This window comes from Chiloscyllium plagiosum, unplaced genomic scaffold (genome assembly GCF_037043375.1).
Source record: "Chiloscyllium plagiosum isolate Xiang-an unplaced genomic scaffold, Cpla_swu_hap1 HiC_scaffold_19, whole genome shotgun sequence".
In the NCBI taxonomy this organism is placed as follows: Eukaryota; Metazoa; Chordata; class Chondrichthyes; order Orectolobiformes; family Hemiscylliidae; genus Chiloscyllium; species Chiloscyllium plagiosum.
Window position 1 is genome coordinate 23048867 of NW_028270157.1, and position 21935 is coordinate 23070801.

Below are 21935 nucleotides of genomic sequence, written 5' to 3' on the forward strand. Positions count from 1 at the left end.
GGCATTAGCCCTTCTTCAGCCCTTCCTGAAGAAGGGCTAATGCCCGAAACGTCGATTCTCCTGTTCCCTAGATGCTGCCTGACCTGCTGCGCTTTTCCAGCAACACATTTCCATCTCTAAACTCCAACGAATACAATCCCAGTATCCTCAGCCGTTCCTCATATGTTAGACCTGTCATTCCAGGGATCATCCGTGTGAATCTCCGCTGGACACGTTCCAGTGCCAGTATGTCCTTCCCGAGGTGTGGGGACCAAAACTGGACACAGTACTCCAAATGGGGCCTAACCAGAGCTTTATAAAGTCTTAGTAGTACATCTCTGCTTTTATATTCCAACCCTCTTGAGATAAGAGACAACATTGCATTCGCTTTCTTAATCACGGACTCAACCTGCATGTTTACCTTTAGAGAATCCTCGACTAGCACTCCCAGATCCCTTTGTACTTTGGCTTTATTAATTTTCTCACCATTTAGAAAGTAGTCTATGCTTTTATTCTTTTTGCCAAAGTGCAAGACCTCGCACTTGCTCACGTTAAATTCCATCAGCCATTTCCTGGACCACTCTCCCAACCTGTCGAGATCCTTTTGTAGCCTCCCCACTTCCTCAGTACTACCTGCCTGTCCACCTAACTTCGTATCATCGGCAAACTTCGCTAGAATGCCCCCGGTTCCCTCATCCAAATCATTAATATATAATGCGAACAGCTGTGGCCCCAGCACCGAACCCTGTGGGACACCGCTCGTCACCGGCTGCCATTCTGAAAAAGAACCTTTATCCCAACTCTCTGCTTTCTGTTAGACAGCCAATCCTCAATCCATCCCAGCAGCTCACCTCGAACACCATGGGCCCTCACCTTGCTCAGCAGCCTCCCGTGTGGCACCTTATCAAAGGCCTTTTGAAAGTCTAGATAGACCACATCCACTGGGTTTCCCTGGTCTAACCTACTTGTTACCTCTTCAAAAAATTCCAACAGGTTTGTCAGGCATGACCTCCCTTTACTAAATCCATGTTGACTTGTTCTAATCAGACTCTGCTCTTCCAAGAATTTAGAAACCTCATCCTTAATGATGGATTCTAGAATTTTACCAACAACCGAGGTTAAGCTGATTGGCCTATAATTTTCCATCTTTTGCCTTGATCCTTTCTTGAACAAGGGGGTTACAACAGCCATCTTCCAATCATCCGGGACCTTTCCTGACTCCAGTGACTCTTGAAAGATCTCAACCAATGCCTCTGTTATTTCCTCAGCCACCTCTCTCAGAACTCTAGGGTGTATCCCATCGGGGACAGGAGATTTATCAATTTTAAGACTTTTTAACTTTTCTAGCACTATCTCTTTCGTAATGGCAACCATACTCAACTCAGCCCCGTGACACCCTTTAATTTTTGGGATATTACTCATGTCTTCCACTGTGAAGAATAAGGAGGCATTTAGAGAATAAGGAGGCATTTTTTTTCTGTGGGAAGGTGAAGATGACATGCTGGTAACTATTTCATCTGTTTGGCATGAATTTATTGATGGAGTAGTTACACTCTGACCTGAATACTTGTTCATTGTGCATTTGGTTGCAATTATGACAATAAGTATAAAAATCTCTGAATGTTCAAATGAAATTTACGCAAGTACAGAAAGATGGAAAGATCCCATTAATTAAATGATATCAAATGAAACTTTTCATACAGACAGGATTGGTTTTACATGCGATCTGGTCCTAATGATGTGGATCTAGAAATAAATGTTTGAATGTTTGAATTTAACTGTAAAAATATGATTACTTTCTCATAGTTTCTCTCTCGGTCTGAACAAGAATTATTTGCTCTGTTAAGTGGCTGTCAAGCTGTTGAAGGGAGACACAATGAGTGTTATTACTTATGAGGTTTGATTGCCCATGTTTTAACATTAAAGATGACAAAATCCTACACCACCAACTGGAATAATTACCTTCTCTATTTCTGTCACCTACCATTAGTATGAAGGAAAAGGTAACATTAGACAACACCTCTGCCTCATTTTGAGATTTCCATTGAATTGATCTGGAAGGGATTCTTTTTTTCTTTCAGCTCTAATTTGTTGTTTGATGTAAAGTTAGATTTAAAGTACCAGGTTTAAATTCCTACCTTTATAACTTTTGCCAAAGGCTTTTGGTGCTCAAACAAAGAGAGCCTAAGGGCAAGAATTTACATTGCTGTGCCCAACTCAGCAGCAACAGCACCTTCGCTGATTTTTGGAGTCCCATACAAATAAATGTTAGGTGTCGAATTGCCTAGCAACAAGGATGAGATCTTGCCTCTAATAGTCAGAGGGCTGGCAGCTCATCTGTATCAGCAGCCACCCCTCAGTGGCTACTTCTGGAACTGCGCCAGGCTTGCAGCAGCATCATGTTGACTTGCCCTGGAACTGAAGTAACTAAACCAAAGTCAGGGTTTTCACTAGATGTTATTGAAATTGTGTAGCTGATAAGACAGCATGATTAAATTTGTTTAGTTTCTTTCTATCCCCACTTTCAGAAATGCCCTGATTTACAAATCAATCTTTTTTTTAAAAAAAGTGATTGTGTCCCATTTGTTAACCTTTCAGCGGGGCATCATATTTTAGATGATGTGGCAATACTTATTTCCTGCAATGTAAGAATCTGAATGTGGAGGTTATGGTATTGAAGAATCTAATAGATATTTATTAGAACTGAGTATTACATACAAACATTATGTTCACAAACACATCTGTGTCTGTGCTGCAGAAAATTATTAGATTACGAACAGCGACTGCTTGCAGTAATATTTTGATAAGATTTTGCCTGGTAGACTAATTGGTAAAGTTAAATCAGGTAGGATCAGGGTGAGCTTGCCAATTGGATACAAAATTGGCTTGATGACAGGAGACAGAGGGTGCTGGTGGAGGGTTGTTTTTGAACTGGAGGCCTGGGACGAGCAGTACTCCACAGGAATGGGTACACGGTCCACTTTTGTTTGTCATTTATATAAGTAATTTGGGTGAGAATATAGAAGGTATGATTAATAAGTTTGCGAATGATACCAAAATTGGTGGTTTAGTGGACAGTGAAGAAGCTTATCTAAAAATACAAAGAAATTTTGATCAGTTGAGTCAATTGGCTGAAGAGTGGCAGATGGAGTTTAATTTGGATAAATGCGAGGTATTGTATTTTGGTAAAACAAACAAATGCAGAACTTATACATTAATGGTACAGCCCTGGGTAGTGTTGCAGAACTGAGAGATCAAGGGGTTCAGGTATATAATTCTTTGAAAGTTGCATTACAGGTAGATAGCCAGAGACTATTTCCCAGGGCAGAAATGACTAACACGAGGGGTCATAGTTTTAAGCTGGTTGGAGGAAAGTATAGAGGGGATGTCAGAAGCGGGTTCTTTACACAGTGTTGTGAGAGCATGGAATGCGTTGCCAGCAGCAGTCGTGGAAGCAAGGTCATTGGGGACATTTAAGAGACTACTGGACATGCATATGGTCACAAAAATTTGAGGGTGCATACATAAGTGGGTGGCACGGTGGCACAGTGGTTAGCACTGCTGCCTCACAGCGCCAGAGACCCGGGTTCAGTTCCCGCCTCAGGCGACTGACTGTGTGGAGTTTGCACATTCTCCCCGTGTCTGCGTGGGTTTCCTCCGGGTGCTCCGGTTTCCTCCCACAGTTCCAAAGATGTGCAGGTCAGGTGAATTGGCCATGCTAAATTGTCCGTAGTGTTAGGTAAGGGGTAAATGTAGGGGTATGGGTGGTTTGCGCTTCGGCGGGTCGGTGTGGACTTGTTGGGCCGAAGGGCCTGTTTCCACACTGTAAAGTAATCTAATCTAATGAGGATCAGTGGTCAGCACAACATCGTGGGCTGAAGGGCCTGTTCTGTGCTATACTTTCTATGTTCTATGTTCTATAGGGTGGTTAAGAAATCACTTCGTATGCTTGCCATCATTGCTCAGCCCTTTGAGGAGTTGGGATGTCATATTGTGGTTGTACAGGTCATTGGTGAAGCCTCTTCTGGAATACTTGTGTAGTTCTGATCACCCTGTTATAGGAAGGATATTTTTAAACGGGCGAGGGTTCAGAAAAACATTACCATGATGTTACCGGGAATGGAGGGTTTGAGTTATAAAAATAGGCTGGGACTTTTTTTCCACTGGAGTGTAGATGATCAAGGGGTGACTTTATAGAGGTTTATAAAATCATGAGCATAGATAAGGTGAGTAACAGAGGCCTTTTCCCTAAAGTGGGGGAGTTCAAAACTAGGGGACATATTTTGAAGGTGAGAGAAGGAAGATTTAAAAAGGACATGTGCTGCTCCGTTTAGGTTGCAAGGTTGGGTGCCTCAACCAGAAAGTTATGTTCAATAATTTCTTGAAATTTTGAGAAGAGAGAAGATGTATCGATTCTCCTCAGAGTTTCACAGCCATCCATTCACAAACCTCTCAGTTTGGACACATATTGCAATCACATGCCACCAGTAAACTCAAAACCAGGCCCCAATTATCTTCTACTCATTCATTTTCTGAAAACCTCTCAAAACATATCACACATCTTGTATAACTAGTATTGCATTCTGTTTTTACGCACCAAAGGAAGAGTCCAAACTTGCCAGAGAAATGAGTGGAACTTCGATGCACTTGGAACATTTGAACAGATGTGAATCGATGCATATTAGTCATTCCCACATCAGAGACTTCAATAGCGCTCCTGTTTATTATGATGTGTCTGCCTGGCCCAAAGGGAACATGATGAACTTGGCAGTTCCCCCTCAAACAAACAGCTGCACCTTAGCAGATAGTCTTTGGTCATGGAGGACTGCCACATTCTAGCAATGCTATAAATGGAATCTGAAAGGTGCCAGGAACATAGAACATAAGGGCAATGGTTGCCTTGACAGCGACCAGAAAAGGATTGCTTTCTGGCTATCAAAATTCTCTTGAACATTTTGGATCTGCTCTTTACAAATTAATTGTTTGATTTTGGTTTATACAATTGTTACTGGTCCAGCACTTCTAATTCACCCACAGTTAGCAAGGAATTTAGGTCTTGTCAGCTATCATATTCCACATTCTCTCTCAATAATATCATATTATACTTATCACTGCAGAAAGTTATGTTAAGGTGTTCACTATAACCTGGTGTCTTCCTCTAAGTTAGTTTGATAATTTTAGGCTGCCTAGTGTCATTTACAGCTTACCAGGCTGACTTTTGATGCTGCCCCATTTTCAATGTAAATGGGCCATTAGACATATCAAAACACGCAGTACCATTTGTTGGCCATTCTACTGGTGGCAGTAGCAGACTATTCAAGATGGCGCTGCCAGCAAAGCAACATCTCAGGGGAGGGTGGCTGGAGCGGGAATCTTGGTGAGACAGTGCTAGCAGCTAGGTCTGGCAGTGGAGCAAGGGACTCCTGCTCCCACTCGGCCCAGAGCAGGGACTCCTGGTGGCACTAGGGCCAGAGCGGGGATGGCTGGTGGCACTCGACCCAGAGTGGGGGGTTGCTGGTGGCACTAGGCCCAGAGCGGGGACGCCTGGTGGCACCCGGCCCAGAGCGGGGACGCCTGGTGGCACCCGGCCCAGAGCGGGGACGCCTGGCATTGGTGAGGCAGCGGCTGCAACAACAGCAGTGTGATATACCCAGAATGGATTCTCCTGGTGTCACTGATGCACCATTGAAGCGGGTTACTCCTGGTTGCAGGAAAAGTGTGGGCTTAGCATTGGACCCAGCATTGATGCAGCGGTGAGGTGGGCCTAGCGACAAAGAGATGGCACCGAAAGGAATGAGTGGCAACTTTTTCACACAGAGGATGATGCATGTTTGGAAAGAACTGCCAGAGGAAATGGTAGAGGCGGGTAGAGTTACAACATTTAAAATATTTTGGGACAGATACGAATAGGAAAGATTTAGAGGGATGTTGACCAAATGGCAAATTCTAAGTTTAGATTGGGAAACCTAGTTGGCATGGACGAATTGGACTGAAGGGTCTGTTTCCGTGCTGCATGACTATGTCTCTATGACTCTATAACAGCAGCCAAAGTATTTAACATCGTACTTGACAATGAGTGTCATTTGTGGAACCTAATTATTCTTGGTCATTTAATGTCTATGCACTGTCTCGTGCTTGCACGCACACAAAACGACAAATAAAAAATCCAGTGGCTTATTTCTCTACTCACCTAGTTATTCAACAGAGTATTGGCTGGCTGCTACCATGAGGAAAGAAAGCTGGTTCATTTTTAGAACTGTCAGAAATGCTCAGGATTTCACTAAACAGGGTTTAAATCACCTTCACCCTACAGGCAAAAAGTCCATTTAACGAAGAAGGAATGTGAAGCAGAGACCATGAATAAAGCCGTTTATCATGTCAGAGTCCATGGTCTAGGGATTTTCACGACAGACTGTCAACAGTGATAAGCCTAAGCTCATAATTAGATCAGAAAACAGAATCTGCTCAGTTAGATAATTTTAGTTTGTATTTCTCGGTATTTAGATAAATGCTACTGTGTTCAAAATTATGGACAAAGTTAAACATTGCTGATTGCACACACATACCATTATTTCTTGAAAGAAGAAAAATATAGTAGCAATGAGCAAAAACAAATTTTGATTTAAGTATCAGAAAAACACTGAGTTTCTGTTATGGGACCTTTCTATTATTTCCTATCTCATGAGTAAGTCCATTGACGAGTTAGTTTTTGGAAGGTGCTGCGTTAAAGGGCAAGATTGTAACTTATCCAAAGAGGAATTGTCAGGGATGCTTATTTATTGGCCACATATTCCACAGCCTTTAGAAAGTATCTTTTGGGCAGGTAAAAGGGCAAACTATTGACTCACTAATAGAGAATGGATGTCAGTATGATGCCACAGTGGCAGGCGGACAATAATTACATGCTTGAGGTGCAGCTGACTCTATCAGTATAGTCAGGGAAAGACACTAAACCAATAAATCAGTAAGGCATAGTTTGTGACAGCTATGTAAAAGATATAGAGCTTTTCTTGGAATCTGAAAGGCAAGTGGTACCAAATGACATTGGACAGAATGTGCAGGAAAACTGTTTACAAAGACAAAGCCAGACCCTAAAACAAAACAGAGTTGATCATCGATGGTGTAAGATCTCAACACTGAAGCAGAATTCCAGCATCTGCAATATTTTCTTTTTATCCAAGTGATTGGAAATATATAAATTTAAACATGTCAATGAGCTTCCGAATCAATCAAGCAAAAGGTTAGTCTTATGTTAAGGAAAATGAATCTTAGAAGCATTTATACGAGTAACGTTGGTCACTCAATGTTAACTTTTGTTTTGCAGAGCGGCAAATAGTAACTGGAGTCTGAGATAAGTATTTATCTTAATATACAGCTGTTTAAACTCCATTCGGTTATGTTTTAATAGAAACATTGTCAAAATAGAAGCAATTAAAAGGTATTTAAATCACATGCAATGCTGATTGAATTCCTACAAGGATGGTCATGTTTTAAAGATAAGCTTGCTTTTCTTTTAAATCTTCCCCTTCCTTTCCCTACATATACAGTGTAGCATTTTAATTTATCTGAGAATGGAAAAGCTTGAATGATTCTCTTTTTCTCTAAACAGCATGTTGGCTTCCTGAATGAGTGCAATTCATTCTGCTGAGTACATTCAAACCTCATTGAAACTGTCATACAACCTTGTAAATGGTGCGTTGACTGCTGCAGCATCAGTTCTGAGTGAAGGACTTGCTAATGTTGAAATGGGATTTCAGACTTCACTGTAAAACAGGTAGATAGCTATGGGCTTCAGATCTACACCATCAGGTTCAAATGGAATCAGATATCTGCACTGAGTGGGAATAAACAGTAGCTGCAACTTGCCTTAAACTGACTAATAAATGGCCAGAGGACAACTGATTAAGAATGTAAATAGACTTTCAAATCAGCAGAGCCTATAGAATAGAATCCCTACAGTGTGGAAACATGTCCTTTAGCCCAAAAAGTCCACATTGGTACTCTGAACAGACCCATTCCCTCTACTTACTCCCGACTAATGGACCTAGCATACACATCACTGAACACTTGGGGCAATTTAGCATAGCCAATTCACCTAACCTGCACATCCTTGGACAGTGGGAGGAAAATGGGGCACCCAGAGAAAACCCACACAGACACGAGGAGAATGTGCAAACTCCACTTAGACAGTCACCCGAGGCTAGAATCAAACCCAGGTCCCTGGCGCTATGAGGCAGCAGTGCTAACCACTAAACCACCATGCTGCCCTTGCTCAGGAGGAGCACCATGATGTCATTAGAGATAGGTGATTGAAGTGGCCATACGAAGGAAGTTCCCTCTCTCCAACTTTTTAAAATGCGAATTTAAAAATGGTACCCACCAGCTAAACTCTGTGTGATAGTCTTTGGCTGTAACTAATGTCAAGCTGGTAAAATGCCTGTCTGGAGTATGGGCTTAACCAACCTAGCATTAGGAGGCTACGTCCAGACAGCTAATCTGTTTGCTGATGACTCTTGGGACCTGGAAGCCAATTAAGCCAATTCCTCTTTTCCAAAAATCTCCTGGAGATGATATAACATTGGGAAACCAACACACCTCAATGGGGCATGAGCATTTAGCTCAGGGAAATCATTTTAGCGTAGAATTCAGAATGTTTCCAGTGCACAGAAACCACAGCATATTATTTCTTTGGTCATCAAAGAGTTTCATGGTGTTTCTTTGTCCTGTTTAATGATTAACTCAAATATTATATGTTTCCATAGGGCTAGAAAATTGTTGGAATGGACAGAATGGTTTGTTACTGTGTGTCAAGACAGCATGTAGTGGATTCCCAAAATACAAAGATGTTCACGCTCTTTTGAAATTAAATCACTTTTTGGGCAGGTGCATGATGTGCCTAGCCATTTATGGTATGTAAATGACGTAATTACGCCATAGACATACATTTCTTCATTGACATCCTTAGCTAAGCTAGGGCCATGGCTTTGGGGAAGGGGTGGGTGATTACTAGCTATAAACTCAGCAGCTAGTCATTCCTGGATTATAAATTGCAAATAAAATTAATTGCATTCCTACATCTGGCAGTAGAAACAGCCTGAGGATTGAAATAAAATTTACTTCTGCCTCTACTTGCTGTCCAGTGGGGAACCACCTCAGTTGAACTTGAAATTCACTGGTTTGCAGCCAAAATATTTACACTACCATCAGATTTTTGATGGGGTCAGATCAGAACTTTTACATTTACCCCTTTACGTCAAAGACTTTCCAAGAACAAGAAGACACAATGTAGATTTTCATTGGGGCAAAAATGGTAGGAGATGTTGGGAATCCCAAACCCTGAAAGTGCCATTTTTAATCTTCACAGGGATGGGATTGGGGTAGGCTGTAATTTGTACAGTCTGTTCTGATATAATGTGCTAGTTTCATTTCCGTGCGATCCCCCGTAATAAGAAAATCATGTAATAGCAGTATCACTTAAACCATTGAGATCGGAATCACGTTATAGCCAATATAGGTAAGGAAAGTTCGCGTTCTACAAATAATGATCTAAATTATTCAATTGCGTTATAGCCAATTTGTGTTGAAGAAACACATGTTATAGCAGAACTGTATATACACAGTTTCTAGAGGCACTTGGTGACTTAAATGACCAGCTGCTTCCACTGAAATTGCACTTTGGAGTCAAGAACCCAGAGTGTGGAGACTAACCACATAAAAGCCAGTCTGTTCTCAATGCATTTCTCTTGGATAACCAGGGGACATCTTTGGAGAGCTACTAATGTGGGTATGCTATCATAAATCTTCTGGATAGGGGTCAGATATCCTTTGCTTGGTAGGCATATCCTTTAAGGTTGGAGTCAAGGATCCTTCATTGGGGGGGGGGGGGGGGGCGGGAGGGGGGTCAGGTGGTCCTTTAAGGCTGTTAACTTTGTAGATTATTATGCATATAATGTGAAAAACTCACAGGAACTGCCTCAATTGTTGAGACTTGTCACAAATGTTGACCTATTAAAAATAACAAATATCAAAATGTATATTTATGAAAGGGAGTTGATTTCTCAAGAGAGTGCCATGTAGAACTTTAAATATTAGAAATACGTATTTCCCCTATACTTATAGATACTTGTGGATGCTCAATGAGTGGCATGGTAGGTGAAGGCTGAGAGGATGGAAGTAAACACTAAGTTGGCATTTTTAAAATTCATTATGGGATGTGGCAAAGCCAGCATTTATTTCCCATTGTCTTTGAACTAAGTGACTTATGGGGACCATTCAAACGTCAACCACAAAGAAAACTGATTTCCCAAAGCAACATGAATTAATTGATGAGTTTTTATGACAATCAGCTGTAGTGACATGGTCACTGTTTGGCTAGTTTTCCATTACAGACGTTTTTGTTTTAAAAAAGTGAAGTCAACATCACCATATGCCATAGTGGGAATTGAACTTACATACCAACAAATTATGGATTACTACTCCAGTGGTATTATCATTAGACTACCACCTCTCTATGAGTATACTCAAAGAACATAAGTTTGCTTGGGTGGGTCTAAGGCATTGTGAGGGAGTGAAGGGATGTGAGGGAGACATCAGGGATGAGACCTGGAAAGTTGTGAGGCATTTCTTTGGCTCCAGGACAACTTTGTCGGAGGAAAAGCTCTTTTTAGGATTGTGAAATGGGATGCTTGTGCATAAAAAATGAATGCATTCATTGGGACTGGCAAAGTTATGAATAAACTGCCTAAAAAAGGATGTGGAGTTCAAAAGAAGTAGTTGCCAGCTAAGAGTTCCTGTTTACATAAAATTATTGTAGGATTTGTGCTGCATAACTGATTTTCTAAATTATAATTTAAGCAATAGGGTGTTTATTGAAGGGCAGCTCCAGCTGCTTATTGAATGTAAAAGTTCTTTGGAATAAGAGATTAAGCATTTAAATGAAATGTTTGTTTACATGAAACATTGAGCACTTAAGTGATTGTTTACGTAAGTGATTTACTGAAGAAATTTCAATATATTGAATATCAATTAAGGTGTTTTTAATTTCAATGGCAACATCCAACATGGCAACATCATTTTCTGTTGGGCCTGCCTTTTGATTAAAGCCCCTGCTGGATAATGGGTGGATTGTTTTGGGTTGGAATGGGTGATGGGTGGGGGCATAAACTAGCATAGGGCTTGTAGAGAGCCATGTGTGTGTTGGGAATAAAAGGGCCAATGATAGATGGGTAGATTGGCATGGGGGTATGAGGGGCCCAGGATGATGGCATAGGTTAGTTGAGGGTTATTTGATGGGTGGATGGAATGCTGAAGTTGGTGGGTGCAAAGTGAGGCAGTGAGAGCAGGAAGGGCGTTTCCTGTTTTGAACTTTAGTTTTAAACTGTACACATAGTGCAAAAACCCCAACGTAGATTTTCCAACTGGCTGATGAAGGGAACTGGCAGTCTCTTAGGTTCTTCTCCGGTTGCCTGACTCTCAATCTAGCCTTCCACCCTGCCCCTGGATTGAAAATATGAAGTGCAGATGGTCAGGTTTGAAGGTCAGATTTGCAGAGTCAGGACTTCTCCCAATACAGCACACCATACCCAGGAATGTAAATCAGGATCTTCACATTTCTTCAAGACACTGCTGCCCTAATGAGCACAATTCAGGTCACTGTGTTTCTCATTTTTTAAACCTTACAGATTCATTAATCATTTTTGTGAATGCAACATCTGCCTGTGTGTGAAGGACCCACTAAAACTACATTAGTGTGAACATATTTTTTAGCTAATAAAGGGATAAATGGTATAATGGAAAGAATTATCATGTCATTAGTTTACACTGAGCAACATTTAATTTGGCCTTCAACACCAAGCAGAAAAATAAAACAGCCAAAATTGGCTTATGCCAAGATGCAAAATTGGACAGAAACCTTACTGAAACCTGGAGTATGATAAACTAAGAGACTAACTATTTCTTTCATTTATCATTGATGCAGAATAGTTCACTTTTAAACTTCTGATTTACAACACTGCAAATAAATTGTAGCTTAATTCTACTTCTTTATATGCAAATGTTGAGCATTAATTTGGGTTTACTTGAGCACATATAAAAAGATATTAATGAAACTGTAGGTGCTTAGTTGATATTGCTTATAATGTCTTATTCCATAATCAAATGAAAGATTGAGAAAAGATAGACTCCAGCATGATCCTTTCCCAACTGATCTTTCAGATTAGAACACTGCTTGGAAAACTATCAGCTGTACAGTACATCATGAAACCAATTCTGTTTACTTAAAGCTTTGCTTCTAGTCATTTTCTGAGAGACATGGTGATGTAAATCAAAAGGATCATTAGCATGTTATATGTTATCTTAACCCTGTTATCAGTCACTGAATAGAATCAAGCAAGACTCAACATTTGCAAATGCATGATATACTGAAGGGCTATGACAATCCTCAACACAATGGCTGGAATTATAATGTCATCGGGTAATATGGCATAGGTGGAGGCTATTCAGCTCATTGTCCCTGCATGGGCTCTTAGAAAGAGCTATGAATTAGATCCTGTTCTTCCCATACCTTGGTAATTTTTTCTCCTTTGAATATCCAGTTCCTTTCAGCAAGTTATTTATGAGCTTGCTTTTATTGTTATTTTAGGCAGTGCATTTTAGATTACAATAATGCACTGCATAAACTTGTTTCTTCACATATTGTTTCCAATTCTCTTGCCAACTGTTGTAAATACACATTATTGGTTACAGATCCTCTGCCACTCTACTGAAAGAGCATGATTTTGACCAATGACTTCTCTTGTCTTATGTTAGTGTCCCTATCTCTGGACCAGAAGGCCTGAACTCTCTGGACCAGAAGGCCTGAACTGGAGTCCCACGTGCTCCAGAGATTGGCCATAATATGTCTAAACAAGTTAAATAAAAATATCTAAAATCCAAACTGATTATGTAGGTCTGAGATATCAGATATATATTGACATTATTTGCCAGTACAAATATTATCCCTTTATACATCTTACATGAGATGTACTGAGGAAACTGGCACATCTTTGGAATGGATAATGCCAATGGCCAAGTGCTGGAAAATGAGATTACAATACTAAGGTGGATGTTTCTAAAGGGCCTTTCCCTGTACTGTTGATCTGCCTAAATGAATGGTATCCCGTGCAGTCCACAAACAATAAGTTAACTGCTTACAATGGGTTTGACATCCATTGATTTGACATTAGCCATCTTAAAAATCAATACAGCTCTGTGGGTTGGACATCTGACACCTCTCACATCGCTAACACAGAAAGGTCTACTATCACTGACATACCAATATGCACAGATCGACATACTATCACTATCCATAACATGTCAAATATGTAATTTTGAATTTCAAAGATTGCAGACTGCAATATTGCATCTCGCCATGACCTGACCAACCTTTATGCTTATGATCCCTCCAAGCTCACTACTATGGAGGTAGATGCATCCAAGGATGGCCTAGGAATATGTCTATTACAAGTTGATAAGTTTATTGTGTTTGGTTCTAAAGTTCTTACAATATATCAGGCAAACTATGAACACAAAGGACAAAACTCAAACTAATTGCCAGAATAAAGAGGGTTCCATCCTTATCTCTTTGGCTTACCACAAACCATTGGAAATGACCAACAGAAAAGCTCTCACAAATGTACTTCCATGGTCTAACATTTACTTATGAGGGTGCAAATGGACATTTTCAAATTACTGAAAATTAATATTGCAAATTAATAAATAAGAGATCTTTTTTGAATGAATGATGTAATCCAGAGTTTTAAGTCAGTCAATAAAAAAGTTATTGCACAGTCTGTTTATTACAGTGAGTACTAAAGTGCACACTGACAAGTGGAAATGAAGTCAGTATAAACCAGGCTCACAGATGCCCAGTGCTCTTAGCCAACTTTGAAATCCCACCAAGAATAAAAGATATTTCTTCACACTACATGAGGACATTGTCAAATCCAAGATGCCAGTTACTTGCTCCATTGATGTAACTTATTTTGGTTATAGCTGGCCTCTTACCCACCCTCGATCTCTTCATAGCCAACTGCCGCCGTGATATTAACTGCCTCAACCTCTCCACCCCTCTCACCCACTCCAACCTCTCACCCTCGGAACGTGCAGCCCTCCACTCCCTCCGTTCCAACCCCAACCTCACTATCAAACCGGCAGACAAGGGAGGCGCGGTAGTAGTTTGGCGCACCGACCTTTACACCGCTGAGGCTAAACGCTAGCTCGCGGACACCTCCTCCCACTGCCCCCTTGACCATGACCCCGCCTCCCACCACCAAACCATCATTTCCCAGACCGTCCATAACCTCATCACCTCAGGGGAATCTCCCATCCACCGCCTCCAACCTCATAGTCCCACAACCCTGCACCGCCCGTTTCTACCTCCTGCCCAAAATCCACAAACCTGACTGCCCCGGCCGACCCATTTTCTCAGCCTGCTCCTGCCCCACCGAACTCATCTCTGCATACCTCAACATGGTTCTGTCCCCCTTAGTCCAAGAACTCCCCACCTATGTTTGATACAACACCCATGCCCTCCACCTCCTCCATGATTTTCGCTTCTCCGGTCCCCAACGCCTTATCTTCACCATGGACATCCAGTCCCTGTACACCTCCATCCCCCATCACGAAGGACCCAAAGCCCTCCGCTTCTTCCTTTCCCGCCGTACCAACCAGTACCCTTCCACTGACACCCTCCTTCGACTGACTGAACTGGTTCTCACTCTGAACAACTTCTCTTTCCAATCCTCTCACTTCCTCCAAACCAAAGGAGTAGCCATGGGCACCTGCATGGGCCCCAGCTATGCCTGCCTCTTCATAGGATATGTGGAACAGTCCATCTTCCACAGCTGCACTTGCACCACCCCCCCACCTTTTCCTCTGCTACATCGATGACTGTATCGGCGCTGCCTCGTGCTCCCACGAGGAGGTTTAACAGTTCATCCACTTTACCAACACCTTCCACCCCTACCTCAAATTTACCTGGACTGTCTCAGACTCCTCCCTCCCCTTCCTAGACCTCTCCATTTCTATCTCGGGTGACCGAATCAACACGGACATTTACTATAAACCGACCGACTCCCTCAGCTACCTAGACTACACCTCCTCCCACCCTACCCCCTGTAAAAACGCCATCCCATATTCCCAATTCCTTCATCTCCGCCGCATCTGCTCCCAGGAGGACCAGTTCCAATACCGAACAACCCAGATGGCCTCCTTCTTCAAAGACTGCAAATTCCCCCCAGACGTGATCGACGATGCTCTCCACCGCATCTCCTCCACTTCTCGCTCCTCTGCCTTTGAGCCCCGCCCCTCCAATTGCCACCAGGACAGAACCCCACTGGTCCTCACCTATCACCCCACCAACCTCCATATACATCGTATCATCCTTCGTCATTTCCGCCACCTCCAACCAGAGGGATATATTTCCCTCCCCTCCCCTATCAGTGTTCCAAAAAGACCACTCCCTCCTTGACTCCCTCGTCAGGTCCACACCCCCAACCAACCCAACCTCCACTCCCTGCACCTTCCCCTGCAACCGCAAGAAATACAAAACTTGCGCCCACACCTCCCCCCTTACTTCCCTCCAAAGCCCCAAGGGATCCTTCCATATCCACCACAAACTCACCTGCACCTCCACACACAATTTACTGCATCCGCTGCACCCGATGTGGCCGCCTCTATGTTGGGGAGACAGGCCACTTACTTGCGGAACTTTTCAGATAACACCTCTGGGACACCCGGACCAACCAACCCAACCACCCTGTAGCCCAACACTTTAACTCCCCCTCCCACTCCACCAAGGACATGCAGGTCCTTGGACTCCTCCATTGCCAGACCATGGCAACACGACGACTAGAGGAAGAGCGCCTCATCGTCCGCCTAGAAACCCTCCAACCACAAGGGATGAACTCAGATTTCTCCAGTTTCCTCATTTTCCCTCCCCCCACCTTGTCTCAGTCCCAATCCTTGAACTCAGCACCACCTTCCTAACCTCCAATCTTCTTCCTGACCTCTCCACCCCCACCCACTCCAGCCCATCACCCTCACCTTAACCTCCTTCCACCTATCACATTTCCAATATCCCTCCCCCAAGTCCCTCCTCCCTACCTTTTATCTTAGCCTGCTTGGCACACTTTCTTCATTCCTGAAGAAGGGCTCATGCCCGAAACGTTGATTCTCCTGCTCCTTGGGTGCTGCCTGACCTGCTGCACTTTTCCAGCAATACATTTATAGCTGAACAGAGCAGATTCAGTAAGTTACATCTGATGATATCCAGCTGCAATAGCTTAATTGATCATTATCAGCAGAAGGTCTAATCACATTCAACACATATTGCAAATTAATAAATAAGAGACCATTTTTAAAAAAATCTGGATTACATCATTCATAAATCAGTCAATAAAAAAGTTATTGCACAGTCTGTTTATTACAGTGAGTACTAAAGTGCACACTGACAAATGGAAATGAAGTCAGTGGGGATATAGGCAAAATACAAACAGGTTCGAAATGTGCAAGAAAGTTCTGAGGCAGATTGTTAAAAGGTCACAAGTGACTTAAAGTACTTCCACCTGAACATCATCACTATTAAAATGCAAACATTGAGAAAAGTCACACCACTGTGCTTCGATGACAAAGTAAAAAGGTTGATATGCAACTTGTGCCTAAATTTAAGATTTTTACCAAAAAGCTGTTTCTGGTTAAAGAGTTAATAAGCAATTGTATGGCTTATGGAAATGGGAGTAAAATCAGCCGTCAAATTCATTCATCTTATTTTGCTCAAAGAAAAATTATGATTAATATTTGTCCTTTGGAATCTGAGGTTTTCATGATGCAATGATTTGACTCAGAGAGACTAGCAAAAACTGCACAATTCTCACTCAGTAGCCGCTGTGAAAGGAATGGCACACTTACGATATCCAAAAGAGCGCAGAAATATTCCATAGCTCTTTCAGCATTCCTGTGTGCAGCTGTAATGTTGTCAACCATTTCCATCGACAAGGTGTAATCTATCGTGAAAAATGCATTGTCTAACAGAACCTCCCAGTGACTGACAGTCTTTGGGTCTGTGTTTCAAGCTAGTAATTAGACTGCAGGTGCTCATTCAGAATTGATGAGTCCCAGAGAACCCTACAGCAATTACACTTGGTTAAAGTTAGTTTCAAGGTCTCACAATTGTTTGCAGAACAGGACTGCAGGGTAAGTAGCAATGTTGGGTTAGAAGGTTGAGCAAGGACAGCCAAACTGAGCAACCACAAATTAGTCCTGGCATGTTTGTCAATTGAATTTTTTAAAAAGATTGCTAACAGATGTCCCCTGGTATTGCTCGTGGTGAGTCAAAGCTAATATTAGAATTCGCACATAGGATGGATGGCAGACCACAGAGGGGAGGGAGAAGGATAGGATCAGCTACCTAGTAAAAATTACAACGAAGAATAAGAAAATAAGGATTAGGATTGAGAAAGTAATTTGCCCCAGTGGGTTTACTCCACAATTCAGTAAGAAGTTGGTTGTTCTAATCTTGGGAGAAAGAGCTTATGCTCGAAACGTCAACTCTCCTGCTCTTCGGCTGTACTTTTCCAGCACCACACTTTTTGACTCTAATCTTGGTCTGAACCTTGCTATCCTGTATGTCAGCAACAACCTTTAACTCCCTCCAGAATCCACCTTGAAAGCCCCAGGAATGGCAAAATAAGTGTTTGTGACTAGTTTTCTCACTGCTAACGTGTCTTTTAAAGTAAATAACACTCACCTTCATGTCCCATGTCTGTACGATGTACAAGAGAAGTGAAGAGAACATACTTCAACTTTTCACCATGAAACTTGTCAATTGATCTTGCACATGGGTAGCTTGAGTTGCATTTCTATATTGTACATTTCTTGACAAATGCAAGACTTTTGATTTGCTGCCAAGATTTGCAAGTGCTTTGAAATGGAAATTGGACATTATTTATTAAAGGTGGCTGACTCACAATGATGGTTTCATGCCTGACTCCAAAGTTGCAAAAGGGCATAAAACAATACTCGCATAAGAAATAGGAACAAGAGTAAGCTGTTGGCCCTCGAGCCTGCTCTGCCATTCAATGGGATCATGGGGGTTCTGACATTCTTCACTCCACTTTCCTGCCTTTTCCCTATTACTCTTGATTCCCCTAATGATCAAGAATCTGTCTAAGCCTTAAATATTCACTAGGACTCTACCCTTACAGCTCTCTGTGGCAAGGAGTTCCAAAAACTCTCACGCCTCTGAGAGAAGAAATTCTTTCTCATCTCAGTCTTAACTTGGCTCCCCTTAATTCTGAGACTACACCCTTTGATCCTAGACTCTCCTATGAGAGGAAACAGTCTCTCAGCATTTACCTTGTCAATCCCTCAAAAAAATGAGATCACCTCTCATTCTCCTATACTCCAGTTAGTAGAGTCCCAAGCTGCATTAGTAAGTCGAAGTAAATGATTTTGCCCAGAGTACAGATATTCATTATTCCTGGAGTGCTTTGAACAAAACTGATATGACATAGAAGAACTTTATAACTGGTCAAACTCACTCAATACTTGCCTCTAGTTTCCCTTCTATGTGAAGGAATTATATTAGAACTCCAGTTTGAAGATCAATCAGCATAAATTTAACAATCACACAACACCAGGTTATAGTCCAACAGGTTTAATTGGAAGCACACTAGCTTTCGGAGCGACGCTCTTTCATCAGGTGATTGTGGTAACTTTGTACACCCCAGTCTAATACCGGCATTTTCGAATCATAAATTTAACAGATGATTAAAAACTGTTTTACGGATACAATATTTTGTTTTTCCAACTTTTGCATACTGTTTTGGTGATAGTTTTGTCACAATAGTTTTCAAATACCTCCAACAACACACATAGGATTAAATCTGAATACTGAGCACACTTTTTTTAATATGAATAGGATCATCATTCATGTTTGGCAAATTATTGTAGTTGGCTATTATGTGAAAACATTTAATTTAAAGTAGTGAGTTCAGCTTAAGGGGAAATAGTTAGTGTGGTTAATGTGTAACAAGGCTCAGAATCTAAGAGTTGTTTGGCTTTGAATGTTAAGAGCCAATAGAGAAATAAATGCATGCTCATTCATTAAATGATTCAACTGTAGTTTAGACCCTATTTTCTATGACTAAATAGGAATCAGCTGAATTTGAATCAGTTGAAGTCAATGGAATAAACTGACGGAGTTTATATAGCCTACATTACAGTCCAGATGGTCACAACAGAAATCTATTCCAAAATCTTGTGTCAATGATGACCCTCTCTGGGTAGACAAAAGACTAGATTTTGTCATCCTGATGGAGGATAAAACTGTGTTGGTGAGGGGATAACAGTGGCCAGGGTGTTTGAATTTCTAAAATCACCATCTGAAATCTTTATCAATGTAGGCTGCAGGTTGTGATCTTAATGCATCAAAACAGATATTGGTACTTGAATGTTGTTGCCTACCTAGTTTTTGAATCTCCTGGATTTTAATATTTTCAGGAAGCAGATATCGTGCTGAAGGGTTTGTGACCACTTCTGGTCTCTGAGTAATTCACCTGGGTAATTCCATCAGGAGAAAGCCAGATCTAGAATTGGGCACCTTCTAAAGGGTAAGTTTAAAAGTCATTTGCAACTTCACACAATATAACTATATGCTGTATGATCATTTCTGCATGTTTTTAATTCAATGATCAAGCTTTGTTCTTAAAACATGGGTGACTATTTTATTGACTAGTGGTGTGCATTCAGATGGATGAGAGTACATAATTGACTGGATAAAGTGCTCCTCTGCATTCAAAAGGATGCAGTGTTCTTCAGTATTAAGGTTCACATTTTAATTGTATTTGAATCCTGTGCCCGAGTACATTGATTCACAGATCTGTTCAACCTTCGAAGCTGTGCAACAGATGATCATCTGAAAATGACGTATTTTGATAAAGTTTTTCATTGTGCTGTCTTCAGGACAATTTGCAAGAATACCACTTCATGGGCAAAACCAACATTTATACTGTATGAGAGGAATTTGCTGATTTGTTGGCATGTAAACTTTGATAGAAAGAGGCATTAGCATGGAGAATATACCCATTAATGGGTAATGAACCGTTAACTGCCAAGCATTCTCCCAGATGCATTTATCATATTATCCACAATGTGGATTTTTTAAAAATAGAATGTCGATAGAATATCCTTGCTTAGTTCTCTCAAGACAAACTATTGTAACAAGCTCAGTGCTATTTTAAACATTGTCTCCATTGCTACTGGAGATTAGTTTGAATACTTAAAACATTTGAGCTACCTCCATCACTTCCATCTATCAAATTTATGTTCCACACTTAATTTATGAAAAAAAAGTACATAATACCAGTTATGTCATTCTAGGTTTTCTGATCTTGGGAAGAATTAAGGAATACAGGCTGTTCTAAATTCTTAAAAGAAACACCCCAACATTCTGCCATTGTGTCCTTAGGGTGTGCCTTTTTACAGCAAATAAATCTCATGGACTTCCATTTTCTGACCTAGATTATGCACATTCCACTATTGTGCTCTTCCTTTTGAAAGCAAACTATCCTTTAACTTTCTGTCAACACAGCTAAGGAAGATCTGGCGGGAACAATAATTCATCAATAGTTTTTAAAAATGAGACCAATATTACCAGATGCAACATCCGATGATGGCGTCCAGGTGGATGGAGTTGTGTATTAAACCTGAAACCTGGAGGTTTGGGAAGAAATTGCCTGGGGATCTGGGGAAATTAGATGAAAAGGTTCTGGACCTAATGTAAAGATCAAGGTGTTCCACATGCTCCAAATAATTTCTATAGTCATTTGTCTAGAGAATCCATATCATCTTGGTGTTCACTGTCTTTCATCCACACTTTATTGCATGAATAAAGTGGAAAGCTGTCAAACTATTACATTACATCTTAAGACGCTGGATTGACTCAATGTGCTAGCAAGATCATGTCTCAGATCAGTTAATTTTAAATATTGTACATCTAGAGACAACATTGATTGAGTGAGTATTAGTCTTAGTTAAGTAGAAAATTATTATGTTTTCATGAAAATTTAATTTGATAACTATTTGGATTCTGTAGGTTGAAAAGCACTTCCTAACATTCTCGCTAATTGCTAATTATCACAATTATTTCTGTGTTAAACATGGTGTACTGTTTTTAATCTTCTCCACCTGTTTTGCAATATAAAGAATAAACCATCACCTTTTATATTTACCTGTCCGTTTGTTAATGAATTGATTTTAATAAAAGGAAGAGTAATCAGATTCTAGTAAAGATGAATGATCTCAATAAGCTTAGTAATGCAAATCAACATTGATTTTTCATTTACCAAGCTTGCCTGTCTCATACTGTAAGGTTGAAAATACAATTTCAACCATAATGTCAATCATAATTTTGAACTTCATGATTATAAGGTTACAAGATTATATTTAGCTCAATAAGGTAATGATTACTAAAAAAAAGTACACTGCCTTAAATTAGATATTTATATTTAGATTTTATTGTCATGTGGACTTGAGTACAGGAGTGCAGTGAAAAGTGTACAAAGTCACCATTCTCTGGCACCAACTTATTGTACAAAAGGCAGGATTAAAAACAGACGCAGAACTAAAAGAAACAGTCAAAAGAAAAGGAAATGTCCAGATCACCAACAACCCCCCCACCCCCCGCCTCCACCATGAGTCCTCACCACAAGGAAAACAAAACTACAATGCCTATCCCTCAGCCTGTGACCACTCAGGTTGCCCTGAGTCCCCACACACCGCTGCAGCTGGAACATCGCTGCCTCCCTTGTCAGGTACCCAGGCCTAGCCATCATTGTCACTGGAACTGTGTTGCAATTCTTCAGTGCCATCTTGACTCCACCGACGTCATCATGGTCATGAGTCCACTGAAACTGCTG

At 41.1% G+C, this 21935-nt stretch overlaps 1 long non-coding RNA gene across 1 annotated transcript in view; it reads left to right on the forward strand.

The window, feature by feature from the left end:
• The window catches only part of LOC122559753 (uncharacterized), a 116684-nt gene that overhangs the window by 72378 nt on the left and 22371 nt on the right, over positions 1–21935 (forward strand). The window contains exon 2 of the long non-coding RNA XR_015760336.1: positions 19519–19628. This is a non-coding gene — a long non-coding RNA (uncharacterized LOC122559753). The remainder of the gene's footprint in view (positions 1–19518; positions 19629–21935) is intronic.